The following is a 23,287-nucleotide window of genomic DNA, read 5'->3' on the forward strand; positions in this document are numbered from 1 at the left end:
TATTTAAATTATTTTGATGATGGTGAACAGTCCTAGACTGACATATCTGGAAACAGAATTTCAAAGAACAGGTATGATATTGGAAATGGCATAGCAAGTGTCGACACCAATAGGCCCCTAGACCAGGGGTGGGCAAACTGTGCACCGCTGCCACCCCGGAGCCGCTCCAGGTAAGTGATGCCAAGCTGGAGCCTGCACCCCACACCCCTCCTGCACCCCAATCCCCTGCCGCACCCCAGCCGTCTGCTGCACCCTGCACTCCCTCCTGCATCCCAAAACCCTGCCCTGAGCCCCCTCCTGCACTCCCCACCCCTCCCTGCACCACTGCCCTGAGCTTCCTCCTGCATTGTGCACCCCCCTCCTTACGCCAATCCCCTTCTCTGAGCCCCCTCACACACCCCGCACCCCTATTCTGCCCCAACCCCTTGCCCTGAGCCCCTTCCTGCACACCACACGCCCTCCCACGCCCCGCACTCACTCCCGCACCCCAACCCCCTGCCCCAATCCTACATTCATGGCCTTGCAAGCAATTTCCCCACCCCAATTTGGCCCGCAGGCCAAAAAGTTTGCCCACCCCTGCCCTAGACCACTCCTGCAGATGAGAGGGATAACACATGCTCATTCCAAACCTCTTGGGCTGAGGCTCTGCTGAAAGTCTGTTGACTGAACACTGTCAGTTATGGTTGTGGGTTTTGTGATGTGGACACCACCTCAGCCCAGTGTAATGGAGCTGTGTTTCAAAGGAGCAAATTAGCCCAGTTCCTATTAATAGAGGCATTTCAGAGCTTAATGCTGATCGTGGTTATCTTATTGAAAAGTGATATTATTTCATCTGTGACATTAGCAACACTGCATAAAACTGCAATTATACCAGTGAGCAACTGTAAACTAGTTCATTCCTGCTGCAGCCACCATTGTCTTCCCAGGTCTGAAAAATTTGTGTGTCATATTACACCGCTTTCATCCCACACACATTCTTCACCATTTAGTCCCAAAGGGTGAACCATGCAGAGCTGAAAGAACAGCAGCATTATCACCAGGCTGAAACCTTTTATTTTCAAATAGCTGGCTCCTTTTTGCTAAGCGCAATAGCTAGCCCTATAGTTCTTATTCATCTCCTGGTCTCTCCTCTTTCTCCACATGTCCATCTCTTCTTTCAATTCCAGCAAGCAGCACTTCATAGGCATTAGGGTGTTTCTCTGTCTATCTATATACTTAAGTTGGTTCTTATATTATGCTCTTCACCATGGTAAGCAAGTACCTCCTCTCAGACTAGCCAGCACATGACAACCATCCAAGTGCAACCCACAGTCTTGGCTACTACTGTTTGTCCTCCCATTTTCCCTCGCTGTTACTGCTGTTCATCTACCTCTCCAAAACAGCAACTCAGAAATCAATATGTTCCAGACACTGACCTTGTGGCATATTAGTTATTATGCCCCTGCCAAGGCAGCTTTATTAGTTTTCCCATGAGCCCTCTAGAGGCTTCTGATGTGGAGCAGGAGTCATGGAACAGGCTGACCCCGATGCAAGGACTACTTTCCAGTTTTCTTAATCCTATTATATACTAAAATAAATTTGCACTTGCTAAGCTATTTATCATTAGGATTGTGTTGTACCCTCCTTGAAGTGAACAAAGTGTTCTCCTCCCTAGAATTGAATCTTATTCTTGTTTTTTTTTCTCCAAATCACAAAAAAGCATGGTAGTGATACAATCTTCAAAAGATAAACATTACTGTATATAGCTGTCATTGACTGACTGGCTAAACTTTGAAATGCTATTCTGCTACACATAACAGGCTAGATATTTTCTGAACATTTTCTGCCTACTAGAGATTTTATTTGTTTTTCTTTATGATTTGTTTTTGCACTTGCTTGCTATCTGTTGACACAACAGCATTCATATCCGCAGTCTCTGCTCATTTTATAAGAGGGAATTAGATAAATAATTTATAGGACAGGACACCGCACTGGGCTGAATCTAGTTTTATTAACACTAAATGAATAAAATGTAATCAAAAACTGCATTTATTTTTAATTTTAGAATAGTTAATAGAGAATTTAAATATTTATCATCTTTTTTAGAGTTTAAAAAATCTTACCAGTGAAGCCTGGAGGACAAACACATGTGTAGTCTGCAACCAGGTCTAAACAAGTTGAATTGCTTCTACAGAAGCTGTAAGTGCACTCATCAAAGTTGATTTCACAGTTCAGACCTTCAAATCCTTAATTGGAAAAAAAAGCAGTTTATTATTAGTTTATACCTATGCCTTCTTTTCTAAGACACAATTATTGTAAATAAATCAATTCTTATCAAATTACTCCAAGAAACCCACAAATAATTCTCTTTTATGGCTTTACTGCAAGATCTTTCTAAAAGCCTTTTCTGTTCTGTCATTAGTACATTATCACTTTTGACCTTCAAGTGTACTTTTAAAGAACTAGTGTTTGGAAGAACACACACAAACATAAGGATTTGATATTCCCTTAAATTCACTTTTAGTTTTTTGTTTTAGTAATACTCTGTGAAAAAAATGTATACATTTTAAGATCACTTGTGAAGGACAGTGGTTTGTATTGATTTTTTTGGACTGATTTGCTAACAGTTTAAAATCAATATTGATATAGTTTTTATTTATCTATTTATTTTATTTTCATTACTTAGGGTTAGAGTTAGGGTGTTCTACAAAAGTCTTCTTTCATATGCATTTCTAGTTGATATCTAGATTGTTTAGCAATCTAACTCCTACATCATCAAAGGCAGTAAGGTGTTGCAGTCCACCCTCCAATCTTCTAATTGTGTACTCCTCCACAACATTTGATCATCTTCATTGCTCTCCCACAGTCATACTGTGAAGATTAGGCTAAACCAAATTTCTGCATTGTGGCAGCTGCTGTGCCTCTCCTAGTCATCAGAAATGGTCAATGGGGAGAGACAGTGTGACCTAGAAGCCATTGGTGGTACACTAGTCTGCGTCATCAATTCTTGTCAAGTCTAACACACTATTTTCATGATAAATGCACAAAAGGTGGCATGTAAGATACCACTGAAAAACTAATAGCTCATTGATCATTAATATTCATCTGTGATGTATATGCAGGGTGTGTATAAAAAGTTATAGATATGTGCAGAATTATGTTCTTAAAATGTGTTTGACAAGTAATGCATAAGTATGGTCTGCCTTAGACAAAAGAATGTGTATTTGTTTGTCTGTCCAGCCTGCTCATCAGTCAGAGACAATGAAGGTCTATTTACATACAAGGTAAACAAAGCCATCAAGCTAGTAAGAGGAGGAGAAGACAATATGGCATCTAAAGCCTAGCAGTAAAGAGAAACTTTATATGGTCCATAAAGACAGAGTTTGAATCTCAAATGGTAAGCAAATGAATCAATTAATTGTATAGAATATTACTGTATTATACAAATGTATCAAGTGTGGTCTTTTATGAATGCTAATGGAACACCGCTGATTAACACATTCATTTTACCATGATATTAAGACTATATGAAAGAGTTATAAGTACTCACTGCTATTATGCTTTGAAGTCTGTGATCAAACAAAGGGAGAAAGGGATTTTCTCCCAGATAGAAGGAAATGCAGTTCACTACCTGTCTCCAATAAAATGAAGCAAAAACAATGGAATCACCATCTACATATGAATCAGCAGGAGATGGGAATTCCACAGGAAGGGAAGAATATCATGTGGTAATCCTGAGTCTAGGGATAAAACAGTGAGTTTGGGAATATATAAGGAAAGAGAAGATGACATCTTGGCATCCATCATTAGACAGAAAAAGGGAGCCAGAGTTCTTGCAAGTTGAGAAAGATGTATCCTTCAACCACGGGTGATTGAAGTCTCTAGAAAGGATGAATGGTGAGAAAACTATCTTGAACAAATATTGTAGCTTGTTAAGTTAATGCTATTTGTTTGTAACCATTTGGTCTTTATCCTTCTACTTGAACTCAGTTAAAACCTCCCTCTTTTTGTTTTACTTTTAATCTAAACCAGCTCAATGCAGTGTTTGAATTGAAGTGACTGTTAGCTTCAGTTAAAGTAATAAGCTGTGCTTTTGTCTCTTTAAAGGAACAAACATTATTAATTCTTTGAATGTTCCAGGAGAGGGCTGGACCCTTCAGGGCAGATGGTTTTCCGGAAATTTGGGGTGTGTTGGGGGTCACCCTGCAAGTAGTAATCAAGGCTGGGGGAGACCAAAGTATGTCTGTGATGTAACAAGTATGCTGCTTGAGTCAGAGTTGCTGAACCAAGCCTGTTCAGCACACACACACGCAATGCATGTTGTATTCTATCTGAGAGCATCCAGACAGGGAGCTACAACAGCAGAGGCACTTAGGGTAACAGGACAAGGAGTGACAATCTCTCACTAGTCTTGATTGCACCCCCAAATATGACAGTCAAAAAGATGGACTTTACTCTTCTAGCTGGGAAGTCTGGCAGACCGTTAAAAGATTTTCTGGAGATTCTAATTCCAGCAAAAATGAGTTTCCAGTCACTGCAAATTCTATTGCTTCCCAGGTAGGGGCTAATGGCTGTACACAGAACTTGAATAAATCTTTTTATCTGTGCAGTCAAAACTGAGGTTAGAGAGGTTCCAGGATCCTAATGTGGATTCAAACTTGATGGCTCCTTTTCCAGATAAAGAGCTGGACTATGCCATAAAGCTTATGAAAAGAGGAAAGGCTCCAGGCCTGGATTATATCCACATAGAGTTCTACTTCACATGGGACCAAAAGCTGGCTGCTTTGTTTCCTCGTCTGATGTTTTGAGGACATCTGCATTGCAAAAGTCTAGCACAGAGCAAAGTTCATAGACATTCTGAAACCAGAAGAAATTGCTGGAAAATCCCAAGAGCTACCAACCCATCTCTCTCCTTTGTGTCACATACAAGCTTATGGAGAAATTGATTCTGATGAACATCAATGAGGTTATACAAACACAACTGCCCTTTGTTCAGTTTGGCTTCAGATGGGTATTATTAACTCACAATCAAGACATTTACCTAACACAAGACACTGAAGATGCCTTTGAGAAGGGGAAGAAAATTGGTGCCATTATGGTGGATATATCAACTGCATCTGATACTATCTGGCATATAAAATTTACTGCCAAATTCTTGTAGACTGTTCCCTGTAAGTCCATAGTGTGATTTATTATTATATTAAGTTAATATTAATATTAGGTTAATATTATAATAAGTTGGAGATTCATCTTGCAAGCCGGACACAACTCCAGACATCTTAGTCATGGACTCCCAGAAGGATCTGTTCTAGCTCCTCCCCTTTTCAACTTATATTCTTATGACTATCAACAACTAAGGCTGATGAGTATGTATATACAGATGATATCCATCTTGCTGATGTGGGTAAAAATCTATATGAAAGTTATAGGCTCAGACTTTAGATGATCATGATGGTCCCTTCTGGGCTTAGTCTGCCCTTCTGCACATTGCAGGCCACAGAACCTCACCCACTCTTTCATTAGACCCATACTTCTGGCTCAATTACTTCAATCCTCAAATCATGATTTAATGACTTCAAGTTACAGAGAATCCACCATTTATTCTAGTTTAAACCTGCAAGTGACCCCATCCCATGCTTCAGAAGGCGGCAAAATGCCCCCAGGGTCTCTATCAGTATGACCTGGGGGGAAATTCCTTCCCGACCCCAAAGATCAATTAGACCCTGAGTATGTGGGCAAGACCCACCAGCCAGATACCGAGGAAATAATTCTTTGCAGTAACTCAGAGCCCTCTCCATTTCTGGTCACATCACCAGCTATTGGAGATATTTGCTGCTAGCAGTCACAGATTGGCTACTTGTCATTGTAGGCAGTCTCTCACACCATCCCCTCCATAAACTTATCTTGAAACCAATTAGGTTTCCCCCCTACCCCCACTGCTCCCCTTGGAAGGCTGTTCTAGAACTTCACTCCTCTGATGGTTAAAAACCTTTGTCTAATTTCAAGATAAAACTTGTTGATGGCCAGTTTATATCCATTTGTTCTTGTGTCCACATTGTGCTTAACTTAAATAACTCCTTTCCCTCTCTGGTATTTATCCCTCTGATGTATTTATAGAGAGAAATTGTATCTCCCCTCAGCCGTCTTTTGGTTAGGCTAAACAAGCCAAGCTCCGAGTCTCCTCTTATAAGGTAGGTTTTCCATTCCTCTGAGCAGCCCTTCTCTGCACCTGTTCCAGTTTGGATTAATCTTTCTTAAACATGGGAGACTAGAACTGCACATTGTATTCCATGTGAGGTCTCACTAATGCCTTGTATAACAGTACTAACACTTTTCTGTCTCTACTGGAAATATGTCTTGATGCACCCTAGGACTGTATTAGTCTTTTTCATGGCCACATCACATTGGCGGCTCATAGTCATCCTGTGAATAACAAATACATCCATGTCTTTCTCCTCCGCTAACTCTTCCAACTGATAAGTCCCCAGCTTACAGCAAAAATTCTTGGTATTAGGCCCTAACCACATGACCTTGCACTTTTGCCTATTTAATTTAATCCCATTTCTATTACTCCAGTTTACAATATTGTCCAGATCTTCATCTTCTGGTCCTCCTTTGTATTAACATTATCTCCCAACAGTGAGTCATCTGCAAATTTTATTAGCACACTTCCACTTTTTGTACCAAAGTCAGTAATAAAAATGTTGAATAAGACTGGTCCCAAGACTTTTCCCAGAGGAACTCCACTAGTAACCTCCCTGGAGCCTGACAATTCATCTTTCAGTATGACCTGCTGTTGTTTCCCCTTTAACCAGTTCCTTATTCACCTTTCAATCCTTATATTAATCCTCATCTTCTCCAATTTAATTAATAATTTCCCATGTGGAACTGTATGAAATGACTTTGTGAAATCCAGGTAGATTAGATCTACTGCACTTTCTTTGTCTAGAAAATCAGTTATCTTCTCAAAAAAGGAGATAGGGCTGGTCTGGCATGATCTACCTTTTGTAAAACCATGTTGTATTTTATCCCAATTACAATTTACCTCTATATCTTTAACTACTTTCTCTTTCAAAATGTGTTCCAAGACCTTACATACAACTGAGGTCAAATTTACAGGTCTGTAGTTTTCTGGATCACTTTTCCCCCCTTTCTTAATAATAGGAACTATATTAACAATTCTCTAGCCATAAGGTACTACCCCCAGCCCTGCCCTGAGTTTACAGATTGATTAAAAATCCTTGCTATTGGACTTGTAATTGTGTGTGCCAGTTCCTTTAATATTCTTGAAAGGAGATTACGTGGGCCTCCTGATTTAGTCCCATTAAGATGGTTGAGTTTGACTTCCACCTAGAATGTGGTATTTTCTTCTTCCATTACCTTGTTTCTATTAGCCACCCTGCCACTACCCCTAAACTCTTCATTAGCCTCATTAAAAACTGAGGCAACATATTTATTTAGGTGTTGGGACATGCCTAGATTATCTTCAATCTCCACCCTATCCTCAGTGTTTACCAGTCCCACTTTTCTTTCCTTGTTTTCTTTTTTTATTTATATGGCTATAGAACCTTTTACTATTCATTTGAATTTCCTTTGCAAGATCCAACTCTGCTTGGCTATTGGCAGTTCTCACTTTACCTACACTTTCTCAGCTCTGAGAAGGTAGCTTTTCTTGCTGATCCATCTCATCTTCCATTCCTGGTAAGCTTTCTGCTTTCTCTTAATCACTTATTTGAGATGCTTGCTCATCCAGCTTTCCAGCTTGGTCTGCAATCCTTCCCTACAGTTCCATCCCCCCCCACCGCACCCCCCAGCCCGTGCTTGGGATGCAGGCTTCATATAGTTTAAGTCAAAGTTGCAAAAACTAATTCCAAGCCTCCTCCGCATTCAGATCCTTGATTTCTTCAGTCCAGTCCACTTCCCTAACTAATTTCCTTATTATTTTTTTTAAAGTTTGCACTTTTGACATCCAGGACTCTAACTGCAAATCTATTTTTTGTTTATACTTCCATTTAGTTTAAACTGAATTAGCTCATGATCACTCGAGGGTTGTCCTCACTGACCAATTTTTCCATGAGATCCTCACTACAATACTAAATCTAAAATGAAGCTCTTGTCAGTTCAGCAACTATTTGGTGAATAAATCTGTCAGCTATCACCTCCAGGAAAATCTGGGTCCTGCTGCTATTAGTAGCACTTTTCCTTCAATCTGTATCTGGGAAGTTAATGTCTCCCATAATCACACAATTCCCAGTAGCATGTATTTTATTAAAAACATCAAAGAGGTCTCTATCCATATCCACATTGGATTCTGGGGGGGTCTGTATCATACCACAAGCATTATCATAGAATCATAGAATATCAGGGTTGGAAGGGACCTCAGGACCCTAGTCCAACCCCCTGCTCAAAGCAGGACCAATCCCCAATCAAATCATCCCAGCCAAGGCTTTGTCAAGCCTGACCTTAAAAACTTCCAAGGAAGGAGATTCTACCACATCCCTAGGTAACACGTTCCAGTGAAACCACCCTCCTAGTGAAAAAGTTTTTCCTAATATCCAACCTAAACCTCCCCCACTGCAACTTGAGACCATTACTCCTTGTCCTGTCCTCTTCTACCACTGAGAATAGTCTAGAACCATCCTCTCTGGAACCACCTCTCAGGTAGTTGAAAGCAGCTATCAAATCCCCCCTCATTCTTCTCTTCTGCAGACTAAACAATCCCAGTTCCCTCAGCCTCTCCTCATAAGTCATGTGTTCCAGACCCCTAATCATTTTTGTTGCCCTTCGCTGAACTCTCTCCAATTTATCCACGTCCTTCTTGTAGTGTGGGGCCCAAAACTGGACACAGTACTCCAGATGAGGCCTCACCAATGTCGAATAGAGGGGAACGATCACGTCCCTCGATCTGCTCGCTGTGCCCCTACTTATACATCCCAAAATGCCATTGGCCTTCTTGGCAACAAGGGCACACTGCTGACTCATATCCAGCTTCTCGTCCACTATAACCCCTAGGTCCTTTTCCGCAGAACTGCTGCCGAGCCATTCGGTCCCTAGTCTGTAGCTGTGCATTGGGTTCTTCCGTCCTAAGTGCAGGACCCTGCACTTATCCTTATTGAACCGCATCAGGTTTCTTTTGGCCCAATCCTCCAATCTGTCTAGGTCCCTCTGTATCCTATCCCTGCCCTCCAGCGTATCTACCACTCCTCCCAGTTTAGTATCATCTGCAAATTTGCTGAGGGTGCAATCCACACCATCCTCCAGATCATTTATGAAGATATTGAACAAAACCGGCCCCAGGACCGACCCCTGGGGCACTCCACTTGACACCGGCTGCCACCTAGACATGGAGCCATTGATCACTACCCGTTGAGCCCGACAATCTAGCCAACTTTCTACCCACCTTACAGTGCATTCATCCAGCCCATACTTCTTTAACTTGCTGACAAGAATACTACATATCCCAAGGGAATATGTAGTAGCTTTCTTCCCCAAGTGATTTGGACCCAAACAGATTCTGTTTTATCCATTTCATCACTTCTAAATTTCTTTACATTCTACCTCATCATTAATAATCACTCAGCAAGGACATTAATGCTCTAACCACATCAATAGAGACTTATATTTAGTGAGTCTAAAATGGCAACAACAACCTTCCATTTGAATGGTCGCCTGGCTAGTCTGGCCAGGTGACCTGGCCCTTACAGTATGTGTTGAAAATTGGTCCACTTTCTTTCCAGCCATTTGCCACTTTTTTTTTTTTAAAGAGTCAACCTGGACTGCAGTTTAACATACCAATCCTGTCTGGAACACAAATAAAAAGATCATCTCTTGCACTTCCTTGCTATCGGGAATCTCCTGGGGAGCAAAGGCAAATATTTTATGAACCTCAGTCCTGGTTCTGGTATTTATTACAGTGGAATATTTTGCAGAAGTATAATGCAGAAGTCAGCACACATGTTTCATTTATTTGGAGCTGAATACAGCTACCCACATCATTAATGGTTGCCTTAGCCATCCATTAATATCTACAGAATGGAGACTATGAGCAACTAACTTTTAGAAAATTCTAACTATTAGGAGTATCAGCAATTTCTTAACATAAAATCTGCTGAAGAATCTCCACTCCAATATCTGACATTTTATATTCTTGTAAATGTATTCTAATGCATAGTCACGCTACAAAATGACTATCATTAGTGCTGTCACAGGCCATGGCTGCAAGAAGACCATGACAAATGCTAAGCTATCAGCACCTTCAGTGCATGGCATATTCTCATAATTTCTCAAACTGACCATGGAACCAATTTCCACTGATCCCTAAGTCATAAAGCTTGACAATTACTCTGAGTTCATTAATAATGTATACGGTAACTGTTCTCATTCACAATCAGAGTTTAATCAGACCCATGTATCACAGGTAACAAGTAAACTACAGCATGATCAGTATGAATGCCAAGATTTATTTTCCTAACTCAAATGATCTAAACTAGTCAAGCAGAATAAATAGTGAAATGATCTCATCTAACCTTGATTTTCAACTGATATCCAGTACCCATATTGGCTTTAAATTTAAAACTAACTAATGGTAGAGGTGACATTTTAATAAAATTATTTGCAACAATTTCATTTTAATTATGTTTTTCAGAAAGAAAAGGAGTACTTGTGGCACCTTAGAGACTAACCAATTTATTTGAGCATAAGCTTTCGTGAGCTACAGCTCACTTCATCGGATGCATACTGTGGAAAGTGTAGAAGATCTTTTTATACACACAAAGCATGAAAAAATGGGTGTTTACCACTACAAAAAGTTCTCTCCCCCCCCCCACTCCACTCTCCTGCTGGTAATAGCTTATCTAAAGTGATCACTCTCCTTACAATGTGTATGACAATCAAGTTGGGCCATTTCCAGCACAAATCCAGGTCCCCCCCCAACAAACCCACTCTCCTGTTGGTAATAGCTTATCTAAAGTGATCACCCTCCTTACAATGTGTATGATAATCAAGGTGGGCCATTTCCAGCACAAATCCAGGGTTTAACAAGAACGTCGGGGGGGGGGGAGGGTAGTATTAATACTTGGTGGCATGGGCCCCTTGGTGAGGGCCTTACGTGCTAATTGTACTTCCTCCTCTCTCCACTGTGGAATAACAGAGCTAATTTTGATTTCATTAGGAGTCTGGTTACAGGCTGCTGAGTTCACTTTGGGCTAATGGTGCACCAGCACTGAGGCTCCCCTACTACAAGTTGAATTCACCAAAGAGCTGAACTGACTAAGAGCTGAAATCACTGAGCGTTGTGTTAAGTGGTGGGGGAGCCTGAAGATATATTGTGGAGAAGTTTGCGGGACGGCTGGAGTGCCTTGTGGACAGGCTGGTGGAGCAGTTCGTGGGACGGCGGGAACTGCTTGTGGGCCACGGAGCGGAGCGAAGCAGTTCGTGGGGCAGCTGGTGGAGTGGAGTGGAGCGGAGCGAAGGCCTATGGAGCTATGGGGCGGTCAGCTTCAGATCATGTAAGGTGCCTTTTACCCCCGCCCCCATCTCCACCGAGGTTGGGAGGTAAAGCTCTGCAGATAAACTTTTGAACTCTGGGGCTGCCCTGATCAGGGACAGAGACTTTTGGGTCATTGGACTTTTGGGACTTTGGGTGATTTGGTGTTGCTGGGCTCAAGAACCAAAGGGAAAGGGCATGCCCCAATTTGCTTGGGGTGGGTTTTTTGCTCATGGGTTGTGTTATGAATCCTGTTGGTAGTGTTTCCCCAACATAATGCCACATTGTTTCTCTCTGTTATTAAAAGGCTTTTTGCTACACTCAGACTAGGTGCTTGCGAGAGAGGAAGTATTGCCTCTTGGAGGCGCCCAGCGGGGGTAGTATATATTTGTCCCAGGTCACTGGGTGGGGGCTCGAGCCGGTTTGCATTGTGTTATTGGAATGGATCCCCTAGATATTGAACCCGGACCTTGTTGCTGCCAACTCTGACGGGCAGAAGGGTTACATTTTTGCATTCACATTATAATGCTTGTACTGGTATACGTCTTTACAATTTACCAGAAATGTAATGAACAGCAAGCTTCAGCTCATACTTTGAACATATCATTTTTTGAGAGACAAAAAGTAAGCTGTGATAGATGTCCCAGTTATAAATAAACCAGACAACTTTATCTTTCCAAACTATAACACTTCTCCTCCTCCTCCTCAGCCCCCCCCCCCAAAGAAAAAAAATCCTAGAATATTCCAAAAGGAAACCACTCATAAAAGTATATTAAAAAGACTCTCCAAATTCATTGAAAAAAAATACTGAAATTTAGTTCTGTGAACCTTCCTTGCAATCACACTTTTGTTCACATATAGTAGTTAACACTGAACAATGTTGTGTTTATATAGAAATAGACCAAAAAAAAAAAAGAAAAGAAAAGAAAAAAATAGAACACCTTTTTCTGAAAGAACGAGAGAGCTTAAACACTTGGCACTGTAGCTCCGTTCCAAAAAGAAGTATTATTTCTATTATAATTTTGTGTATGATATTCAGGTTTAAAGTGCATGGTTGTTTAGCTGTACCAGATATTTTCCTGATAAACTTGTTCATCAAGCTTTCTGTAAAGTTCGCATGCTGTCCGTTTGTTTTCATTACCGTCATTCTATCATTGTTAAAATCATGGTTATAACATGAGACATAACACTTACAAATATACTATTTGTATCTTTTGTGTGAATATTTCATTTGTAGTTTGCTTTGATGGACATAGATGCAAATGAGACTTCAGAAATGAATAACATATCTTGACAGGGAAAAAATTCTAACAAATGCTTTGAAGACTATCAGGAAGACACCTCAATCCTCAGGCAATTTTTGAAAATTGTCACTTATAATAAAAATACATTATTTTGAACAACTTACCTTCAGGGCAAAAGCAATCATATCCACTGACATTATTCTGACAGACAGCACCATTCAAGCAGGGCCCCGAATCACATTCATTCACGTCTATGTCACAGTATTGGCCTGAAAAACCTGCATGAAGAATGGAAGGTTTTGATTTTCTCAGTTCTCGTGTATTCTTACATAAAGTTTTTATTTCAAATGTGTTTGCCTAATTAAAATGAAGAAACATTCAGTTGCAAATCCCCATTGCAGGAGGAGACTTGAGGCCAGAACGCTTGTGTTCAATTCTGACTCTCCCATTGAAACATGGTATTACATTTGACAAGCTTCTTGGACAATATTTTAAAAACAAAACAAATGTTCACTGATTTTTGGGTGCTTTCAATTTATGGGCACCCATCATAAAACATGTCTGAACTCATTTCAGAGGTGCTGAACATCTAGATTTCCCAGGGACTTCAATCATCAGTGAAGGAGCTCAACACCTCAGAAAGGAGTCAACAGGTGTCTTAAGCTGCACATGTAAAAACTGAGGAACCATAACATAGTAGATTGTTTTGAATCTACTCTTCCATTTACCCAGCTGTAAAATATCTTAATACTTCTCTATTTAAAGCAATATTAGTTAAATAATTAATATCTGAAAAGCTTTCAGACTTAGTCAAATGAACATTGTTATACAAATTAATAGTACATATTATTATTCATGTATTCAGTAATCCAGGATAGTGAAATATTTTAGTACTGTACATATTTCAAGATTTTATTATTATTATTTCTGGAAACATATGAAGTTTGCACCTGAATTATTTTAGAGTGACAACATGGAAACCACAAATATTGCAACTTGGATGAGCCGGAAGAATGGAAGGCAAGTCAGAAGATATGCATTAAACAGCAGGTGCTGTATGAACCTGAGAAGAAGTAACACAGGATCCAATCCCATAAGGTACATAGTTCCCACCAAAAGCAAAAATGAAGGCACGCAACACCTCAGAGGACCAGACTCTTAGTGCATCATATTTTATTTGTATTCCAGTTGATGCAACAAGCTCCTACTGCTGACTCCAACCAACAAAGGAAACTGATGCTTCAAACCTCTCAGTTCCACCACAGCAACATTAGCGTTTTCAAGTCAGTTGCACTAGTTTTACCGACGATAGAAATTTCCCGCCCCCTTTTTTTGTTTGCTTGTTATTCTGTCACTTTGCTAGATGTATGTCAAGAACTCCCCATTGTTGGCTGCCTTTGGAACATACTACAATCTGGCTCTGAGTCTTGGAAGAATTAGATTCAAAGTATTGCATGCATGTAACTTAATTTTTAAGTGTGCAGATTATATTATTAATATTTATATTATTAGAATATTTTATAATATTTTTGTGTAGGTAGATTTATAAATATAACTACCATAAATTATATTAGTTCCATCATCTGGATATTTCAGCTGGGGAAATCAAAAGATAGTGGAATCCATCTTCAAACTGGGTCTGACTTTAACATCTAAAATATAGTGATCCAGACCCTCGGCAGGTGTAAACTGGCACAGCTGATGTGCACCAGTGGCACGTCTGGTTTGGAATTTTTAATGTTGCTATAGTAGGTAGGAATTCAAAGGAGTACAATAGTCTCTATTCAAAAAAAATTGCATCAATGTAGCCACTGACATTCGCACAACTACTGTCATTCTGTGGCAGAGCTACCACAAAATACAATTTAACCAGAACTCCTTTTCGATTTAGTTCTTATTTTAAAGCATTATATAATGGCAAGGGAGTGGATTAGTAATATTTGTGTGTACCGCAAGAGCCATAAAAAAATCAAGTGAATATATCAGCTGAGTTTTAAGATATCATTGAGATAACCCTAGAGATTATAAGTGAGCTTTCCTTTTTTATTAAAAAAGTAACATAATATTCCATGTCTTCTGTGTTAATAAAACAATGAAAAACAAGTCTGTCTATTTATAAAATAGAAGTGATCCCATGTGAAGCTTATATTTGGTTGTATTTTCCTGTTCAATCCCTTTCAACAGTCATTTGATTAATTATTTAAGGAGAAAAATCACTTTTTTGTATTTATGTTTTCAGGATCACCAAATGTCATGAAATATTTAAACTTTGCAATAATATTTTATTTGCATTTTATTCCATAACAGTTCAGTAAGCCTCTCAGAAGGCACCTATTTATGTGAGCAAGGCAAGCCCAAATTATGCTTCACTTGTAAAACAATTTAAAACAAAACAGATGTAAATCAAACCAAATAACATTTTTCCTGGTGGTTTAAAAGGCAAAACCTTTCCTATTTTCCCTTTGAATTTTTGCCACATTTTTGATTTTGCACCTGTCAAATCCTTTTTATCAGTCACACTAAACACTCAAAAGCCTTTGGTATCATAATGAAACAATGCTCTGGAGCATATTTGTGGAAAACCAGCAAATTTGGCCTGGAATGAAGTGTTAGATTGGTTTTCCCTCAACAAGATAATAAAAAAATTAAATATCAATATATGTCCCATAGGGGATATGTCATCATTTTCACGCAGAGAATAAATTTTAGTGATAAAATAGCATATTCCTTACCAAAAAACATTTTTCTGAGGTAAAAGTGAATCACCTGGGTGACAGGTCAATATTTTGAAAAAAATCTGTCAGGGCTTTTTGTGTTCTTCTTTGGTTTATTATGATTATTGTTATGCTGATGTAACCCACACATCTCCAGAGTGTGGTGTTCTGTCCTCTCTAGTGGCACCAAGACCACTTAGAGATTATTGAGTCTGCTCTAGAGCCTTAGCTAAGAGCCAGTTGGCTTTTAGCTCATGCAGTAGAGGCTCATGGACTAAGCTCCAGAGATCCCAGGTTCGACCCCACCTGCCGACGACCAGGATCTGTCGGTGTTACACTGGTTTGGAAGCTCTATATGTAAACACAGGGAGGTGAAAGAGCCCCAAACAAGTGATACAATAAAGGATTACATTTATTCCAAGATGGAGCCAGAAGGAAGCCTCCGTAAAGATAAGGTATCAACAAAAACACAGTTTTAAATAATGCCACCCACCCAAATCAATGGGTGGGGGAAATTGATGTGACAGGCAGTGAAATGGGACAGTCCCAGTGGCAAGGGAGGGAGATGTTCACCAAGGGATAATAGGAAGCTCTGCACTGGGAGTCTCTGGCACTCGTTGGCCATATGGGAAGAGGAGTGTTGATCAGCTAGCATTCCCCAGCTCCCAAGAGTTAGCCCAGGGTAGGGGCCATGTGAAGCATCTTTTGGCTCCCATTCTAGCAGCCCACCATACTCACCCAAACTATGAATGGGAACCTGGCCTGACAGATGCTGAGAGTTTAGCTGATCACCTGTTTAGGAAGGCAGGAAGGATTTTTTTTTTCTCTCCCATGGGCCAATTGGCAGAGGACCAGAGAATTTTTTGCCTTCCTTGCAGCACCTGCAAGCCACAGTGAGTTAAAGTAGGAATGCGCTTAGTACCTAACTGAGTTACTGGGGTGAAGTTTATTCATCACAAATTGCAGCCAGTTTCCCGGGCAGTTAAGGGAATAAAATGAACAGTTCCTAGAGGTAAAAGACCTAGAATATTGGTTGGCCTTGGATTCATATGATAGGGTGAGACCTTGTGACCTTCATGGGCCGAGGTCTGACCTTGTGTCTCTCACAGGCCAAGGTACCCTCCCTGCTGCACCCTCTGATCCCCTGGTGGGGATGAGGGGCAGCAGTACAGTGCTAGGACACACAGCTGAGTCCTGCGGGGGAAGGCTGAGGAGAGCCTCCCCCATGTTATCGGTTCTATGACAAGGAGCCCTGTAACACCTGCACTAGAACCAATTAAATGCCTGGTATAGGAGGAGAAGGAGAAGGAGAGGGGAAGAGAGCTGGAGAGAGAGAGAGAGAGAGTGTGTGAGTGAATGCATGTATGGAGGAGAGGGTAATGTCCCTCCCTTGTGTTAAAGTTTAACAAAACTGGCAGCCTTCTGCTTAATTCCAGGCATACATCAGTCCTCATTTTGCCACTGTGTCCCCATCAATGAACTTGGTCGCTTTCATTTGACCCACTTGGACATAGTTCAGGACCGAGATGATTGGCAATGACGTACTGAGATTTTCATGTTGCAGAATTAGATTGACACTGATATCTGTTGTAGAAATACTCATGGAAGGGAAAAATAGGGCTCAGGTAACAGAGTTTCCTTTTACTCTTCCTCGCATGGGTTTAGAGAGATGCAAAAGAGGCAGGGCGTGAGCATTCCAAGCAAGCAGATCCAAGAAATCTACAAAGAAGATCTACAAAGATCTACAGTAATACAAAGAGGCAATGCTTTTTCATGTTGCACTTTGGGTTCTTGTACAAATTATTTTGCCTTTGGCTGCCCAAATGCACAACACCACTTTTCTCTCAGAAATAAATTTCTAATAGCACATCCATTGTCTTGCCTAGAGATGTGAAGGTCTGGAAAAAAAAAAACAGGAAGCGTTTAGAAAAAATCCCTCCTTCCCATTTTTTTTTTCCTGTTATGGAAAAATTGGAAATTTTGGGAGAAATTGAAAAAGAAATGTATGTTAAATATTTTCTCTCAGTATGAATGGTGAATGAATTTTAGAGTGATGTTTAAAATGATATCACTGCTGCACTTCAGTCCTTCAAAATGCTTTCTAATAACAAATAAGTATTTAAAAAGAAGCTACTTGATTAAAAAAAACAAAAACAAAAAACAAATAAAAAGCCATAGTATTAGGCTATCCCAATTCTTGTATATACCATATCTGGAGCTATCTGCCCCTGAGTAATATTATTAGAGCCCCCAATCAGTACAGGGCACTTTCATCTGTACTAGAGAACACAAGTGAGGACAACAGGGCCCCTTTCTTGTGGATTACTGTCTGCCTGCCCCAGGTGACTTCAGTCCACCTAGAAATAGAGTTTGCTAAGGAGACAACGTGAGCAGGAGAGGAGAACCAGCCTCAACCCTGAAGGTGTTGTCCTCCTGACTGGCTGTGGTGAGCCTCCCACTCATCCCAGAGATATCAACTCTTCTCAGGAGACTAGGATGTTCACACCCTTTTTCCTAAAAGGGAACAACAATCTGCTGCCTGACTGTTTGTCTAGAGTCATTGGGGCAGATAGGAAGATGCCAGTGCCTACAGGGACTCAGAAGACAGTCTTGTGGGGCTGAAATGGATCCTGCCTCTGAGTCCTGACATTGATATTCACAGAGGAACCAACCACACTTAGCATAGAGGTGCTCTTATTATTTTCAAACTGGTGTAATTGATCATCTTCTAACATATGGAAGAGTTCCCACACAGAGTCATTCAGACAAAATGATACCTGTGTTTTGCAAATACTGCCAAATGAAATATACATTCCAAAATCTAGTAGGATGACCAAACACATCCTTGCATGTATGAAACATCCTGCAGACATTAAACAATACTTCCTGAGTTAAAATGAAGGTCAAGATAATGAGCATGAGGTAGATGACACTAACAGTGGGTGCATTTGCAAAACATTTGTGATCCTGCTGGTAATAGCTCATCTTAAGTGATCACTCTCCTTACAATGTGTATGATAAATAACCATTTTTTCATGGTCTGTGTGTATATAAATCTCCTCACTGTATTTTCCACTTTATGCATCCGATGAAGTAAGCTGTAGCTCACAAAAGCTTATGCTCAAATAAATTGGTTAGTCTCCAAGGTGCCACAAGTACTCCCTTTCTTTTTACGGATACAGACTAACACAGCTGCTACTCTGAAACCTGTGAACCACTAGTGGTCACTGTAATAGAGTTTGAGAACTTCTGTGTGCCTCTGGAGGGCAGTATGTCATGGAGTGTAACTGCTTTAGGACTTCACACTGCTTCCGGCTCCTTCTAACTGTGCAGAGCCTTGACCTATAACAGCAACAGAAGAAGAGATTGAACACATTTCTGGGTATGAGGAGTGATTACACAGAGCTAGCATTCTCCCACTATCACTTTTACCTTCAAGGTTAGATTAGCAACTCTTGTTCTCCTTAATTTATTTATTAAAGAAGATGGGACAATTGGGCCCATTTTGATTTGTACAAGCTGATAATTCTGTGCCATAAAAAAGTGAAGTTTGCTAGTAGAGGATTAAATTTTTTCCTTCTATTTCTGTTTCATGTTCACAGACACATTTTGAGAGTTCTTAATCTTACAAAGTAATAAATTTGACAGTGATGTCCTTTCATATAAAAGCAGTACAGTATCTCATAATGCAAAATTGCATATTTAATGATTATTTCCTACTTCATTCTGCCCCATGATGATTGGTTTGGGATCAGTGTTGTAGTTGTGCATACAAAACCTTTACTAAGTCAATGGGAGTATATGTGCAATGGATTGGAGGCTCAAACACTTGTGTTTTGCATTTTACACATTATATGCGTCTTAATATTTTGCATTAAAAGAAAATTAAAATTAAGTACTGAATGAGGTTGAAAACACAATCAACTTCATAGTATGATAGAGGAATTCTGTAGTCTTCAGCTTTGGAGTGAAAAACATAGTAGAAAAAATTAAGAAGAATATCTGTTTTATTTGAACAGTCTAGTTTCTTATTGCAGTGATAGGTTAAACCAGTCTTTTGTCGCCTGAAGAAAAAAAAGAATCAGCATTTACAGAATGTCATGGTTGAGAAATTATACACTATGAAAATGAAATTCTGAGAGGCAGGGTAAATTACTGTTAACCCTTTACTATTAAATTATTCTAAACACATACGAATTATCAAACATGTAGTTGCTCCCTAATTAGTGTAGAATTCCTTCTGTAATTTATTAAAAACTGGGTGCTTTGACGAGCATACCATATTAACAGAGCAGTTAGCTATTTATCTTTTCAGGAACAATCACATCTTCCTAGTTTTGATGTCTAGTTCCACAACCAATTTGTCCCAGGCATCTGCTATCACAGTGCTGAAGTGCAAAAATTTGGTCTTAGAAATTGCTCCAAAACATCATCTTGACGTTACAGATATTGAAAAATTCAGAGATCAGACTTCTTCTCAATGGAAGTATGAGATCATTTTCACCAAGACAATTTACACTGGCTTCCTAAGTGGCAAATATGTTAAGGTTTTGTTATCTGCGTCTGATTGCTTTGCAGAACTGCTCCAAAGAATCTGATTGAGCTGTTATCTAGATAAATCTCATCTGCTTCAGGTTGTTGAAGGAATGTTCAAAAGGTTAGATTGTTAAAGACTGGTAGGAAAGCCTTCTAGCCTTCTGTTTTATGGAATATGCTGACTCCTCATGAGCTGTTTCGAAAATCCCCACTTAGGAGAGGGGGAAAGAAGGGAAATACAATAATTTGGTTTCAGTGCACCTCCTCTTTCAAGTGTGTGTTATATTATGTTTACTGATGTTTAATATATATATATATATTATTTCTCTTGGCTATTGTTCTGTTTTTTTCATATTGCTGTTTTCCAGTAAATTACAGATGGGGTAACTCACTTCAACACAGTGTATTTGAAATTCAGAACAGAACTCAAATTTTTCCATTCACAGTGTTACAACCTGGAATTTTGTGAATTCTTATCTGCTGCTCACAGCAACTTTGAGCTTACCCACAGGTCTCCACTTTCTCTTGCTGTGTGTGGTTGTGGGGAAGGGAAGAATTTCCTGATCCCAGGGAGCAAAGGGCATTCTTCTATGGGTAGGGGTGAGAGAATATCCTCTGCCGCGTCAGTTCACTTCATAGGCCCTTGTCAGAAAGGGGCCCAGAAAGATCGAAGTCACCAGCATTTCTGCCTCCTATGCTGAACAATCCTCATGCTTAACAATAATGGGCAGAAGAAGGGCACTACTAGCTTACACCTTTCTGTGAAATTCCTCACAACTCTGCAGCACTGTTCCTATGAAAAATGGGGAAGAAATTCCCCTTAGTGTACCAGGCTAATAGGAAACTTAACCTCATGGAAATCATACTTTGCTTTATAGAAAACCCTTCTTTTGGGACGGGACCCTCCTGAGCTAGGACTGAGGGTTCCTTAACAGCACAGATGTACTCTGGAGCATTTGTGCCCCATACCACTGGAAGACACAGCACAGTGGGAACAAGAGGAGTGTTTCTGTAGTCACATGGTTGCTTCATGTGGCATGGCCAGTCCACCTCCTGCAAAAGGCCCACTCTTTGGATTGGTGAGGCTACTAAGGCTCTTTGCCAGCCCTTACAAAGAGAAAAGATGGGGAAGGAGGCAGCCTGTTCCCTCCAGAAAACTGTGGAGGGAGTGAAAGGGCCTCTCTATTACTCCAAAAGGTACCAGTGATAAAAGAGGGGTTAGAAGTACAAAATAAAATAAGATTCATGTTGGAAATTCAGTATGCAGGCTAAGGGATTTATGGGAAAATCATTCAAACACAAATAGTCAATTACTAAGGAAAATAGTGGAGAATAAGTTACCCTGGAGTAAGCCATACAATTTAGTAGTGAAACAGGCCAATGCAAATTTAGGCTGCATACACAGAGGCATCCTGTCACAGACCAAGGGGTAATAGCATCTTTGGGTATGATTCTTCTGCCAACACACCTGGACTAATGCATTGAGTTCTGTTCAACTTATTACAGAACAAAAAGGTGAGTGAGGTAATAGAATAGGTTTTATGGGACAAACTTCTGTTGTTGAGAGAGACAAACTTTTGAGCTGGGACCAACATGGCCACAACAACTTATTACCAAAATTATATTTACAAATTACTCAGAATTCAGAGAACAGCAACAAAAGTGATCAAGAGTCTGAAGCATTTGATTTATGAGTACAAATGAAAGTTAAGGAGGTCAGGCTGGGGGCATAATATAGCCAGTATTTGAACAGAGTGTGTCTAACTGGGGTTAAATAGAAAATATATACAGAATATAAGGAAAAGAGATTCAACACAGATTAATTATGCTTTTAAAATAATTTACAAAGGGATGAGGTAGAAATCCCATCATTTTATAGAAACCCCATATAAATTTAGACTCGACAAAACTTTAGGAAAGTTTCCATGGGAGGAAAGAATCCTGCATTGTCAGGAAAATGGAATCAAAGACCTAAACAGGTCTTTTCCATCTTTAATTTTGATATTTCTGTGAATTTAAGGTGAATTAAATATGCTCCTGCTTCTAATTCCTCCAGACACAGAAGTACATTACATTTGCATTTTCTATATTTGCAGTGTTCCTGAGCTGGCAGGCAGCAGTGAATCTTTGGCACAGGCCATTGCAATACTACAGCCACTCGGTTAACGAAGGTGAAGTCTTGCATTTATGAAGGTGTACTTTATACTGCAATGAAAACATACTAGGAAGGAGTGAATTCTTTGCGAAAATAAATTAATTTTGTTCAAGCCATAAAGATTAATTTTCATTCAGACAACTTGAATTTTACTTAAATATTTTACACCTTTTTCATTTTTTTTGTTTACTGTATATGCTAAAAAACTTGGGGACATATATTCAGATACTGTAAATTGGCATAGATCCATTGATGCCAATGGAGCCATGCCAGTTTATGCTAGCTGAAGCACTGAGTTTTTAAGGTTTGGACAGACTTGAATGTACAAAGCAATCAAACCCAAAAGAAATGCACTGCAATTCATCAGCCGAGAAGAGTTAAAATTAAAGCAATAAAAGGGCAATCATATATTGAATACAAGAGCCCTTCTTAGGGCCTTCCTATAATATAAAATTGCACTGGCATAACCTGAATCAGCATTTAAACAGATATAATGAAACTGGGGCAAAAGGTTGTCAGGACACTTGTTCTGGTAAAAGGCAGGCTGATGTCACTTTCTAATCAATTTACAGTCAGATAAAATAAAATGAAATAACAGTGTCCACCCCTCCTTTCCATTGGTTTAATGACTTCTGGTAAACATTTAATTTGGAGTTGTGCATAAGGCCTTAGCTACACAAAGTTATACAAGTTCACTGGGGAAAAAAAGAGTGATACCAGCAAAAAAGTGCATAACTGCATCAACAGTAGGGCGTTTGCTGATATACGGATGTGTGTGGGATGTTTAAATCACATCCTTAAGCAACATTACTACACTGGCAAGAATTTTTAGTGTAGGCCTGGCCTTGTAACTAAATTACAAAAAGAGTAATGCTGCCAAAAATCAAAGAGTTTGAAAAGATAGTACTTTAAAAGTCAAATATTCAGGATGTAGTGAAGGTTTCCACATTAAAACACAGAGATTTAAAAATACTCCTCTGGCACTCTGATATGTTGTCATTTCTTTTTAGCCCCATGTTTCCTGACTCTCCTTTAGGGCCTCACTGTGCTCTCTACCCCAAAGCACCCATCACAAACCGTCACACTCCTCCCAGGCTCCTCTTCTTTATTTTCCTGACATGTCCCGAGTCTCTCCATCCTTTCCACATGAATCTCTGCTTCCCAAACTCCTCAA

The 23,287-nt window shown here is 39.8% G+C and overlaps 1 protein-coding gene across 1 annotated transcript in view; it reads right to left on the bottom strand.

Moving 5' to 3' along the window:
• LOC122464966 (protein eyes shut homolog) overlaps positions 1–13,109 on the bottom strand; it is a 210,696-nt gene extending 197,587 nt beyond the window's left edge. Inside the window, exons 1-2 of the mRNA XM_043542443.1 lie at positions 12,873–13,109; positions 2,103–2,225 (exon numbers count right to left, since the gene is read on the bottom strand). The gene's annotated coding sequence lies outside the window, so the exon portion shown is untranslated. The remainder of the gene's footprint in view (positions 1–2,102; positions 2,226–12,872) is intronic.
• Between the last annotated feature and the right edge of the window lie 10,178 nt (positions 13,110–23,287).

This window comes from Chelonia mydas, chromosome 3 (genome assembly GCF_015237465.2).
Source record: "Chelonia mydas isolate rCheMyd1 chromosome 3, rCheMyd1.pri.v2, whole genome shotgun sequence".
Classification (NCBI taxonomy): Eukaryota; Metazoa; Chordata; order Testudines; family Cheloniidae; genus Chelonia; species Chelonia mydas.